Below are 11,919 nucleotides of genomic sequence, written 5' to 3'. Positions count from 1 at the left end.
AAATCATGCCATTAAAACCATTCCATAGTCTTAGCTTCATTGTCACTATGAAACTACAAGCCACACAACCATGAGATTAAATCATCTAAGACAAGAGTATTTAATGCAACATGATCTTTAGAACATTAAAACATCCATTACATTATGTAACATGCTCTAGATTATGGAACTAGTCAAATACACATTTCATTCCCCAAAATAAATCAAAAACTAGACATGCTTACAAGGAGGAGTTTCATCACCTCCCTAGATGGAGGTTTAGTTATCCATGGATACAAAAATGGAAGAGGAAGAAGAAGACTCCATCTCCATCTTCGAGCTCCTACTGTAGCACTCAAGAACACCTTCCTCCTTGCTCTCTTCTCTCTCCTCTATCTTGCTAAAGATCAAAGATAGCAAATGTGTGGCCTTTGGTAGCTTTTTATTCTCCAACACACCCTCTCTCTCCTCCAAGGAACACCTCCAACCACTTCATAAAGAAGGAAGATGGCATTGAGGAAACCAATGTGCAAGTGGCTGAAATTGAGCCATTTTCGAGTGCAATCTGCCTGATTTTCGAGCACTCGAAAAGTGATCTCGAGCACTCTAACTTAGTGCAATGTGCAACATGTTCCTCTTGCTCAGCGCTGGCCTATTTTGGGAAAACTGCTATAACTTTGTGCCCTGAACTCCGAATGATGATCTGTTTGAAGATTTGGAGATCTGATTCAGTGCTTTAAAAACTTCATGTTTTGATGAAGACCCAATTCTCAAGTCTGGTTGGTCGAAAATGGGGAGAAAGGCAGTACTTCAGTGCTGCCAGGCAGTTCTGCGTACCTCTGTTACGAAGATCATAACTCTCTGCTCCGAACTCCGAATGATGAACCACTTGAAGATTTCGAAAGCTGATTCAGAGATCTAAATCTTTCATGTTATGATGGAAGTCTAGTTCTTGAGTTTGCTAGGTCAAAAATGGCGACAAAAGTCAGGATCACTGCTGCCAGAAATTCAGAAATGGCATCCTTTTTGTTCAAAATTCCACAAGGCGTCATTTTTGCTTCCTTTTTGCACTTTAACCTGAAAATGCATAAAAACATGCAAATGGAGTTAATCTACATAAAATAATTAATAACTGGACTTTGTTAATGTAATTTAGGGCGCTTGAATATACAATATTCGGCGCTTATCACACCCCCAAACTTACATTTTGCTAGTCCCTTAGCAAAACTACAATGAAAAACATAATGAAAAGACAACCATGGGCATGCTACTACAAAAATATCATCCATGGTAAAATGAGATAGATACACAGCTCAAATACAACTTGAAACAGACAAAAACTGGAGATGGGGTCATTGGGAAAACTACCTTGCATAAATGAAGCATTGATACAAAAAATGGGAAAAACCATTTCAACATGCATGCTTCAACATCATAGTCCATATAAATAATTCAATTGTCGTCTCTTAAATGGAAATAACTCAAACTCCAGTGAAAGTGAATTGGATTCTCAACATGCGGCTTTTACTTTCTTTTCCAATTCCAAGGCACAAGTTTTCAAATCAATGAATTCCCTTTTACATGAAGTCCCTAAGGCATGATTTTATTTTCAAGACAACTTTTGTTGCTTGTTAACAATTTATTTCAACTCATAAGCGAAACATAGAATGGTTGTGCAATGCTAAAGTCCCTTAAGCTTTCTAACCAACCTATGTAGCAAGCGTTAGGCCAACAACTCCCAAACCAGACGGCTTTAGGGTGTTAAGTGTAGAGACACTCCAAAGGACTTAATAGCTCAAGTTGGAAAGGCTACGAACTCTAGCTAACCAAGTTTATTACAATTTTTTTTGAATGACCATGCAATGTTTAAGTCCTTTAAGCTTTCTAACCAACCCTTGTAACAAGCGTTAGGCCAACAACTCCCAAACCAGATGGCTTTAGGGTGTTAAGTGTAGAGACACTCCAAAGGGCTTAATAGCTCGAGTTGGAAAGGCTACGAACGTCAACTGGTCATTTTTCATTCATTTTTTTTTTTTTAACTTAAATCATGCCAAAGATATTCATCTATCAGGTTCATCAAATCAGATTAACTAGGCCAAGGTCAAGGTTGATCAAGCTGCATGCCTCACAGTTAAGTTTCCAATGTGCATCTGTGCATTGTGAAGCTTATAAGAGTGTAAATCCAGCAAGAATCTAATTGAAACATTTATACAGACTAATTTGAATCTACATGATCATTTCAACTCAAATTTTTCTTTATTTTCAAAAATTTCAATTGCTTCTATACACAAGGTATTAAACATATGTTTCATCTCCGACAAGTGTCAAGTTATATTATCATTGCTTAGCAAAAATTATGAAACCAAAAATATGCCAAGAATGCTTTGATGCACCCCCAAACTTAAACTACACAGTGTCCTCAATGTGGGACATGGAGTCAAGTTAGAGACAAAAATGACAAAGAGTAAAAAAAGGAACAACAATACCCAGGGGAAGGAAATGGCATTGTGAGACAAAAACCCCCAAACTTGAATTGGACTGCGCAACCTGGAGAGCAACATGAAGAAAAAAAAGAAACAACCACAAACAGCATTAATAGCACAAGCATAAATACAGAAAAAGAATGTAGCGAAAGTTAACAGAACAGAAAGAATTTGCATTGCAAAAAGAGTTTACATGATGACAAAAAGAGCTGTACAGGGATCATGTCGACTAGAGCAACCTATACATAGCAAATTCTTACAGTTCAAAAGGAAAACAAAAGATACAAGAGAAATAGTTACATATGAAACAAAAAAATAAGGTCCACACTCGCAACAAGCTACTGTCCAGAAGGTAAACGGTCGAGGATGGAATGGAGGAGAGATTGAGTCTTACGCCGTTCAGCGGAAGCCAAACGACGTTCCTCAGCAGCGACACGGCGGTCTTCAGCAGCGAGACGACGATCTTCTTCAGCACGTGAAGAAGTCTCACACAGAGTCTGAGTGCACGCGGACAAAGAATTCTCAAAATGATCTAGTCGCTCATGAATACCGGTAATGGAAGCCCGGATGAAAGCCTGGTCCTGGTGAGAGTCGACCGGAGGCTCTACCCTTGCAGCGGCTGCGGCGGAGGAGGCATCCTCAGAAGGAGGAGGAGGAGGAGCGTGGATGAACAGGGGAGCAGGAGGCTGAGGGGTACCAGAATGGCTAAGAACATTGATCCACCGGCGCTGGGTAAAAATTTTAATCTTTTCGCCTTTTGGTTCATGGGGAGGAACAACGAAACCCTTGTGCTGAAGGAGCCGAGTGATGAAAAATGGCAAAGGCAATTTCCGATTTTCAACTCGCAGAACCCGTGCATTATGAGCATCATGCCAAAACTTCATAAATATGGTCCAAATGAGCTCGGGGATGGAGAACCATTGGCCTTGGTCCATGGCATATAAGGCTTGCAGAAGGAGGCCCCGACACTCGGTGCTATGCACCAAAGGGCAGACATTGTGCTTGAAGACAGTGTCAATGAACCATAGGCGTTCCGGAAGATTGGTTTTGCGGATAAAAGACCGGGGCCTAGTAGGATCGTCAATAGTGCAAATGGCAGCGGCAATCTGCTCCACAGTTAATGTATCCGGCTCCTCATATAAAGGGAGATTTTCACGATTGACAATGTCATCGGGGCACTCAATGGGGCAACCAGAAACCTGAATGATGTCAGTCATAGTGAAAGCATAGGTGGTGCCATCAATGGATGTAGTGAGAGAAATGGGCGGCTCTTCAGGGCATTGGAGATTCTGATAGAAGAGGCGCACTACACGGGGCTAGGCAACCCTGGCAAGGGGCGTGCAAATGTGCTGCAGACGCCGGTTAGTCAATTCGGCTACAGCCCACGAAGTTGTGGGTAGAATGTCAAAGGCATCCGTGAGCGGAAATGAGAGTTCGTAGTTGAGTTGTTTGCGATCCCAAGGATCACGTGGTCGCTCACGATTGACAGCACGGGCACCCGAAGAGGGTCTAGGAGGGCGAGAAGGACCGGCACAAGACATTTAGAGAGGTGGACTTGGTTGAGGAATTTCAGCGAACACCTGGCGTGCATCACAAAAAGGAGAGGGTGAAAATGAATGGGGTGGATGAAACAAACCCAAAAATTTTGACAAGGAACCAAGCTCTAGCATAGAGCTAGTATCAACAAATCATCAACGACATAGAACACAACCTCCACAATGCATTCCCATCCTCCTTATAAAGGAAATAAAGACAAGGAATTGAGAAGAAAATGAAGCTCACATACCTTGAGAAGAAGAAAAAGAATGGAGGCACATGGAGTGAATGCATGCATGCATTAGAGTGAAAACGGGGAAGGTGGGGTGGAAGTGAGAGAAGGTTGTGTGTGGTGTGTGGCCAAAGGTGAGGGGTTAGAGGGAGAGATGAAGAGGGAGGCCGAGAGGTGAGGGGTTGTGAGGTGGAGTTGTTGGTGGCGAGGTGAGGGTGATGGTTGAGGTGGTTTTAAAAGAGAGAGGGAAGCTTGGTTCTTGAAGGTGACTGAGAGTGGCAAGGGAATTAGAGTATGGGTGTGGGGTTTAAAAGAGAGTAGGGAGGCTTGGGTCGAGAGAGAGGGGGATTGTGTGGTTTTAAAAGAGAGAGGGAAGCTTGGTTCGAGCACTCGAAGGGTGTCTTCGAGTGCTCGAAATTGAGGCAGTGGCCTCGGGTGTGAGCTTCAACAAGCTCGAGCACTCGAGAGGGAAGTGAGAGGGCTCGGGTGAGGTTTGGTTGGTTTGGGTAGAGAGAGAAAGTTGGTTGGATTGGTGAAAAGGTTGATTTGCAGGGGCATACATGGAAGTTGAGGTGTGATTGTGTGGTTGAGGTTGCATGGTGTTGATGGGGTTGCATGGAAGTTGATTATGGGTTGTGTATGGAAGAGAGAGAAGCCGAGAGTTGGGGTTGCATGGTGTGGTGTGTTGGTGTGGGGAGTTGGTTGCATGGTGGTGAAGTTTGGAGGAAGGAAGTTGGTTGGTTTGATGCAGACAAGGCTGCATGGTGTGTGGGTGGGTTTTGTGTTGGTGTGTGCATGGGGTTGGGATGGTGTTGGGTGGTGTTGCATGCATGGGCATGCATGGTGGTGGGTTGAGAGGTGGGGTGGCTTGAGGGGGTGAGGTTAGTGGTTGAGTGTGGATGAAGTTTGTTGGGTTTGAGTTACCGAGGGTGAGGGTGGTGGATGGTGGGTTGGTGAGGATGATGTGGGGATGGGGAGGTGCAGTAGGTTGGTATGGTTCATGGGTGGTGAAGGTGGTGGTTATGGAGGTTTAGGTTGTGTAGAGAGAGGTTGGTTGAGTGTGAGAAGTTTGGTTTAATGGTGTGAGCTTGCATGGGTTTGGTTGGGTGGTGAGTGTTGGGTGTGTTGGCGAGAGAGAGATGGTGTTGATGTTGGTTTGGGATTTCGAGCACTCGAAATGTGGCTTCGAGTGCTCCAAAAACAAGCAGAAGTCTCAGAATTGTGTTGTGGAAGTTTCGAGCATGCTGAAATTTTTGGTTGGAGGCTCGAGCACTCGAAATGGGAATTCGAGTGCTCGAGATGAGGACAGTAGCTTGGGATGAGGTTGAGAGGGGGTTCAAGCACTCGGAATGGGTTTGAGAGAGCTCGAAAATTGCAGCCAAATTAAAGTGAAGCTTGAAAACTAAATCTCTCGGCATGGAGCTTGAATGTTGGTGCATGGCCATGCATGAGCTTGCATGGATGGTTCAAGGAATGAGATCATTAATACATGGAAGCATAAAGAATTTGAGCAGGGGGCTCGGATAGGAAAGAATGCATGCATCAGAGAAATGCATGCAACCATGCATGAAAAATAGAAATGCATGAAATGCATGCAAGCAAGGAACTTTGCGGATCATGATAAAATTTTGGAGGAGCATGAAATTCCTATGCATGCAATGTTAATGGATTCAAGCCAATGTATGGGAAAAATTTAAACGCTGCAACATCCTCTCATTCAATTGGATGGAAAATTGGAAAAGAACTCTCTTTTTTTTTTTTTTTTTCAAACTTTTCAATTTCTAAGGCATGGAAAAATTGCCAACTTTCAGAACATCACACAAAGCATGGGTGGATGTAAGAAAATTTTCAAACCTTTGCAACATCACACAAAGCATGAATGAAATTTATGGAGAAAATTTTAAACTTGCAAATTCATTCCATTCCAATGCATGGGAAATTTTGAAAATTTTGTTTTGAAACTTTGCAATTTTTTTTTTCAAACTTTGCAATCATCTCAAATGCATGGAAATATATATATATATATATATATATATTTTTTTTTTAAAACTTTGCAACTCCATGTTAATTCAATGCATGGAAAAATTTAAACTTTGCACTTTCATTCCAATGTAATGCATGGATGGAAAATTTTGAAAACTTTTCAACTTCTTTCTAATGCATGGACAATTTGGAAAGTTTTTCAAAATGTAGCACCTTTCCAACGCATGGATGATTTTGAGAAACCATGATCCAACAATGCATTGAAGATGAGAGGCTATGCATGTGAGTACCATGTCAAAAGTCCGAGAAAATTGCCTGATAGAGCCAAAAACTTCCGGGAATGAAAACAAGAATTAAGACGGTCTAAGAAGCCAGTCTAAAAATGTGGAACACAACTTAAGATAGTTCCAGAGAAAGTGAAATTTTGGCATTTCTACACCGTTTCCCAGAAAATTTTGCAAGGCATGAGCAATTTCAAAGAGACGGAAGCTTGGAAATTGAAAGAATTGCTTCCTTTGCTTTGCTAAATTTACTGTCGATAGCTAGACAACGCTAGAGCAGGCACTAATCCTCATAAATTGGATCTGTCAAGAGGACTTCCTCAACTTTTCGGGTTAGGATGGTGCCGTCAATGCAAGGCTTAAGCCATTGGCCATTTACCTTGAAGAGTGATCCACTTGCAGGATCATGAAGTTCGATTGCTCCATGAGGAAAGACGGTAGTGACAATGTATGGACCATCCCATCTTGACCGGAGTTTACCGGGAAAGAGTTTCAAGCGGGAATTGAAAAGCCAGACCTTTTGTCCCGGGGCAAAATACTTTTTGACGATGTGTTTGTCATGAAAAGCTTTAGTCTTGGCCTTATAAATTTTTGCGCTTTCATACGCGTCATTATGCAATTCCTCAAGTTCATTTAATTGCAACGCACGATTAGAGCCGGCTTGTTTGAGATCAAAATTGAACCTTTTTATGGCCCAATAAGCACGGTGCTCTAATTCTACCGGGAGATGACATGCTTTGCCAAAGACAAGTCGATATGGTGACAAGCCAATGGGTGTCTTATAAGCTGTCCGGTAAGCCCAAAGCGCATCGTTTAGCCTTAATGACCAATCTTTGCGGTCCGGTCTAACCGTTTTTTCTAAAATGTGCTTAATCTCCCGATTAGAAATCTCTACTTGACCACTCGTTTGAGGGTGGTAAGGTGTAGCAACCTTATGAATGACGGAATACCTAGCAAGGACGGATTTTAGATAACGATTTCGGAAATGAGATCCGCCATCACTAATGATTGCTCGGGGCGTACCAAAACGACTAAAGATGTGAGACTGAATGAAATGGATCACGACTTTATGATCATTGGTTTTGGTAGCCTCGGCTTCAACCCATTTAGACACATAATCCACCGCTACAAGGATGTACTCATAGCCATAAGAAGATGGAAATGGTCCCATGAAGTCAATCCCCCACACATCAAAAATTTCAACAATTAAAATGTTGGTGAGGGGCATCATGTCTCTTCGGGACATGGATCCAAGTTTTTGACATCGTTCACACGATTTGCAAAAATTGTATGCATCCCGGAACAAGGTAGGCCAAAAGAATCCGCTTTGAAGGACTTTGTTAGCGGTCTTTTTGGCACTGAAATGGCCTCCACAAGCAAGAGTATGGCAAAAATTTAAAATGCTTGTGGCCTCGGTTTCAGGAATACATCGCCGGATAATTTGGTCCGGGCAATACTTGAATAGTTCCGGATCTTCCCAAAAGAAATGCTTGACTTGGGAGAAAAACCGGTCCCTCTCTTGTTTGGACCAATGAGCTGGAATTTTGCCAACCGCAAGAAAATTGACAATATCCGCAAACCATGGAAGAGTAGAATGTGAAACTTGAAGAAGTTGCTCATCCGGAAAGGAATCACGGATGCCTGCAAATTCTGAAGATTTCTCAATAAGTAAGCGAGAGAGATGATCGGCGACAACATTGTCGGTCCCTTTTTTGTCCCGGATGTCAATGTCAAACTCTTGAAGTAAGAGGATCCATCGAATTAAGCGGGGTTTTGTCTCTTTTTTCGCTAACAAATGCCTAAGAGCGGCATGATCTGAAAAGACGATGACCTTGGAGCCAAGAAGATAAGAGCGAAATTTATCCAAGGCGTACACCACAGCTAGCAATTCTTTTTCAGTGGTGGTGTAGTTCAATTGGGCATCGCAGAGAGTTTTGCTAGCATAATAAATGACATGCGGAAGTTTATCCACACGTTGGCCCAAAACCGCCCCTAATGCATAGTCGGATGCATCACATATGATCTCAAAGGGAAGAGACCAATTAGGGGGTTTCATGATCGGGGCAGAGGAGAGGAGAATGCGAAGTTTGATGAAAGCTTCCATGCAAGCGTCATCAAAATTGAACGGAACATCCTTGGCTAAGAGATTACACAAGGGCCGTGAGATTTTGCTAAAATCTTTGATGAAGCGACGATAGAATCCGGCATGGCCAAGAAAAGAACGGATTTGACGGACGGAATTCGGAGGAGGAAGATTAGAGATTAACTCAACTTTTGCCTTGTCTACCTCGATTCCCCGCTTAGAAATGACATGTCCTAAAACAATGCCTTCTTGGACCATAAAGTGGCTTTTCTCCCAACTTAGAATGAGATTCATCTCTTTGCATCTTTGGAGCACAAGAGATAAATTTTTGAGACACGAGTCAAAGGAGGAGCCAAATACGGAAAAATCATCCATGAAAACTTCCAAGAACCTTTCAACCATATCGGAGAATATGGACATGATGCACCTTTGGAATGTTGCCGGTGCATTGTATAGACCAAAAGGCATGCGTCGATAGGCAAAAGTACCAAAGGGACATGTGAATGTTGTTTTCTCTTGATCTTGGGGGGCGATTGCCACTTGGTTATAGCCGGAATAACCATCAAAAAAATAATAGAAGCTTTGGCCGGCTAACCTTTCTAGGATTTGATCAATAAATGGGAGTGGGAAATGATCCTTCCTAGTTGATGAGTTGAGTTTACGATAGTCAATGCACACACACGCCACCCGGTGGTGGTTCGTTGTGGCACGAGCTCGCCCGCTGAATTTTCAACAACGGTGAGCCCGGATTTCTTGGGGACAACTTGTGTGGGGCTCACCCACTTGCTATCAGAGATAGGATAGATGATTCCCGCATCTAGCAATTTGATCACCTCTTTCATGACCACTTCCTTCATGTTTGGATTTAACCGGCACTGGACCTCTCTAGTAGGCTTTGCGTCATCCTCCATATGAATGTGGTGCATACAAATGGAGGGGTCAATTCCTTTCAAATCTGCCACTGTCCAACCAATAGCTTTTTTATGCTCTTGGAGCACCGCTAAAAGGTTGGTCTCTTGGTCTTTTCGAAGGTCCGAGGCAATAATGACTGGAAGGGTTTGCTTTGGACCAAGGAACACATACTTGAGATGGGCCGGGAGCGGCTTAAGCTCAAGTTGTGGCGGAGATAACAATGATGGGACCGGAGGAGTGGTGGAAAGTTGGGGAAGTGGTTCTTTTGGAATTTTCCAAGGAGGTACATCCATGATAGCATTAATATCAAGCAAGGAATTGACTTCTTGAATGGCTTGATCAACATCAAAGTTTAAGAAGTCAAAATGGGACATGCAAGTTTCAAGGGGATCTTTGCTTAGGATGAAGGGGAGAGATTCTTCGACCACTTCATCGATGACATCCACAAGAAAACAATCATCCTCATTGGAGGGATGTTGAGTTGCATGAAAGATGTGGAGTTTGACTTGCATGTTTCCAAAAGCAATGTCCATCACCCCGGTTCGGCAATTAATTGATGCATTAGCCGTGGCTAAAAATGGCCTACCAAGGATCACGGGAATGTGCTTTTTTGGGTCATGGACCGGTTCCGTATCAAGAACCACAAAATCTACCGGGAAGTAGAATTTGTCCACTTTGATGATAACGTCTTCGAGAATACCTCGTGGATGCTTGACCGATCTATCGGCAAGTTGCAAAACCACGGAAGTCGGCTTAAGATCTCCCAAACCAAGTTGTAGGTAGACCGAGTATGGAATTAAATTCACACTAGCTCCTAAGTCAAGGAGGGCCCTCTCGATTTTGCTGTCACCAATGATGCACAAGATTGTGGGGGCACCCGGATCCTTATACTTCGGGGGAGTGCTGTGCTGAATGATAGCACTAACATTTTCAGTCAACCTCACTTTTTTTGGCAAATGATTTTTAGAAGTGCGCTTTTGAGTGCACAAATCTTTGAGAAATTTTGCATAGGGAGGGATTTGCTTGATAGCATCCAAGAGGGGCAAGTTAATCTTCACTTGCTTGAAAACTTCCCACATGTCTTGAATTTTACAATTCTTGTTCCCAAAATGTGTCGACTCTTGAAGATGTTGAGGAAACGGAGCTTTTGGCTCATAAGTAGTTTCCACATTTGGGGAGACATGTGTGGGATTTCTGTGAATGGTATTTGGACAAGAATTTGGATTAGAAGAGCTTGAATTTGGATTTTTCAAAGGAGAAACTTCCTCACTTTTGTCTCCATCGACCTTGTTGTCAACCACTCTACCACTCCGAAGGGTGGTGATAGTTTGAACTTGTTCATGAGTCGGCCCACTCGGAGGAGAGGTTTTGTCAATCACATGCATTCCTCTAGGATTTTCAAAAGGTTGAGAGGGAAGCTTGCCCTTGTCCTTTTGAAGCAATTGATTCACCGAGTTAGCTATTTGGCCCACTTGATTTTCGAGATTAGCTATGGATTGAGTATGAGAGTGAACCATTTGGAGAGTAGGCTGCAAGGATGTCAAGAGTTGCTTGTTGGCATCCATTATTTGCTTATTTAATGATTCCATCATTTGCCTGTTTGTAGCTACTATCTCGTCAGTTGGACAAACAGGAGGTTGATTGGAGACATTTGGATTGTAAGGAGGACGGTAGCTTGAAGAGGCTTGGAAAGGTCTACCTTGATATTGAGAAGAGGGCTGATTTTGCCGCCCTTGGTTTTGGAATTGGGAATTCTGTGGGGCTTGTTGCCGCCACGAGAAATTCGGATGATCTCGCCAACCCGGATTGTAGGTGTTGGAATATGGATTGTTCCCGGGCCGCGAGAACATGGCATTAGCTTGCTCTTGGTTGGGACTAGGAAATTGCTCCGGTGTGGGGCAATCTTCCGAGAGATGGAATGGACTAGTACATGAAGCACAAGCTGAACTTGCCGAATTTTGAGACAATGAAGGAGGAAGATGTGGTGCCATCAATTGGTAGAATTTATGAGCGATGGCATCCACTTGAGATGATTCCTCCCTTATTGACTTTGGTTGACAAGGGTTGGTGTTGTTTGGAGTGGTTGCGGTCGGAGCCCTACGAGAATTGTGTTGAAGTGAATTTTCACTCAAATTCTCAAGTAAGGTCCAAGCCTCATCCGCATTCTTGGACATGAACATCCCACCACAAGAAGAATCAACCATAAATCTATGGGTTTCGGTCAAGCCAGCATAGAAAGCTTGCACTAATTGCCATTTTGGGATCAAATGATGAGGACATTTTCGAAGAAGATCTTGTAGCCTTTCCCAAGTCTCGTGGAGTTGTTCTCCATCAACTTGAGAAAAGCTTAGAATGGAACGCCTCATTTGGTTGGTTTTACTCACCGGATAGTACTTCTTAAGAAATTTTTGTTGCAATTGAGCCCAAGAA

The sequence above is a fragment of the Cornus florida genome, unplaced genomic scaffold, assembly GCF_030987335.1.
Source record: "Cornus florida cultivar Cherokee Brave unplaced genomic scaffold, ASM3098733v1 CherokeeBrave_3.0.0_Hap2_Chr07, whole genome shotgun sequence".
Lineage (NCBI taxonomy): Eukaryota > Viridiplantae > Streptophyta > Magnoliopsida > Cornales > Cornaceae > Cornus > Cornus florida.
The sequence above is the reverse complement of the archived record's forward strand: the minus strand, read 5'-3'. Positions refer to the sequence as shown.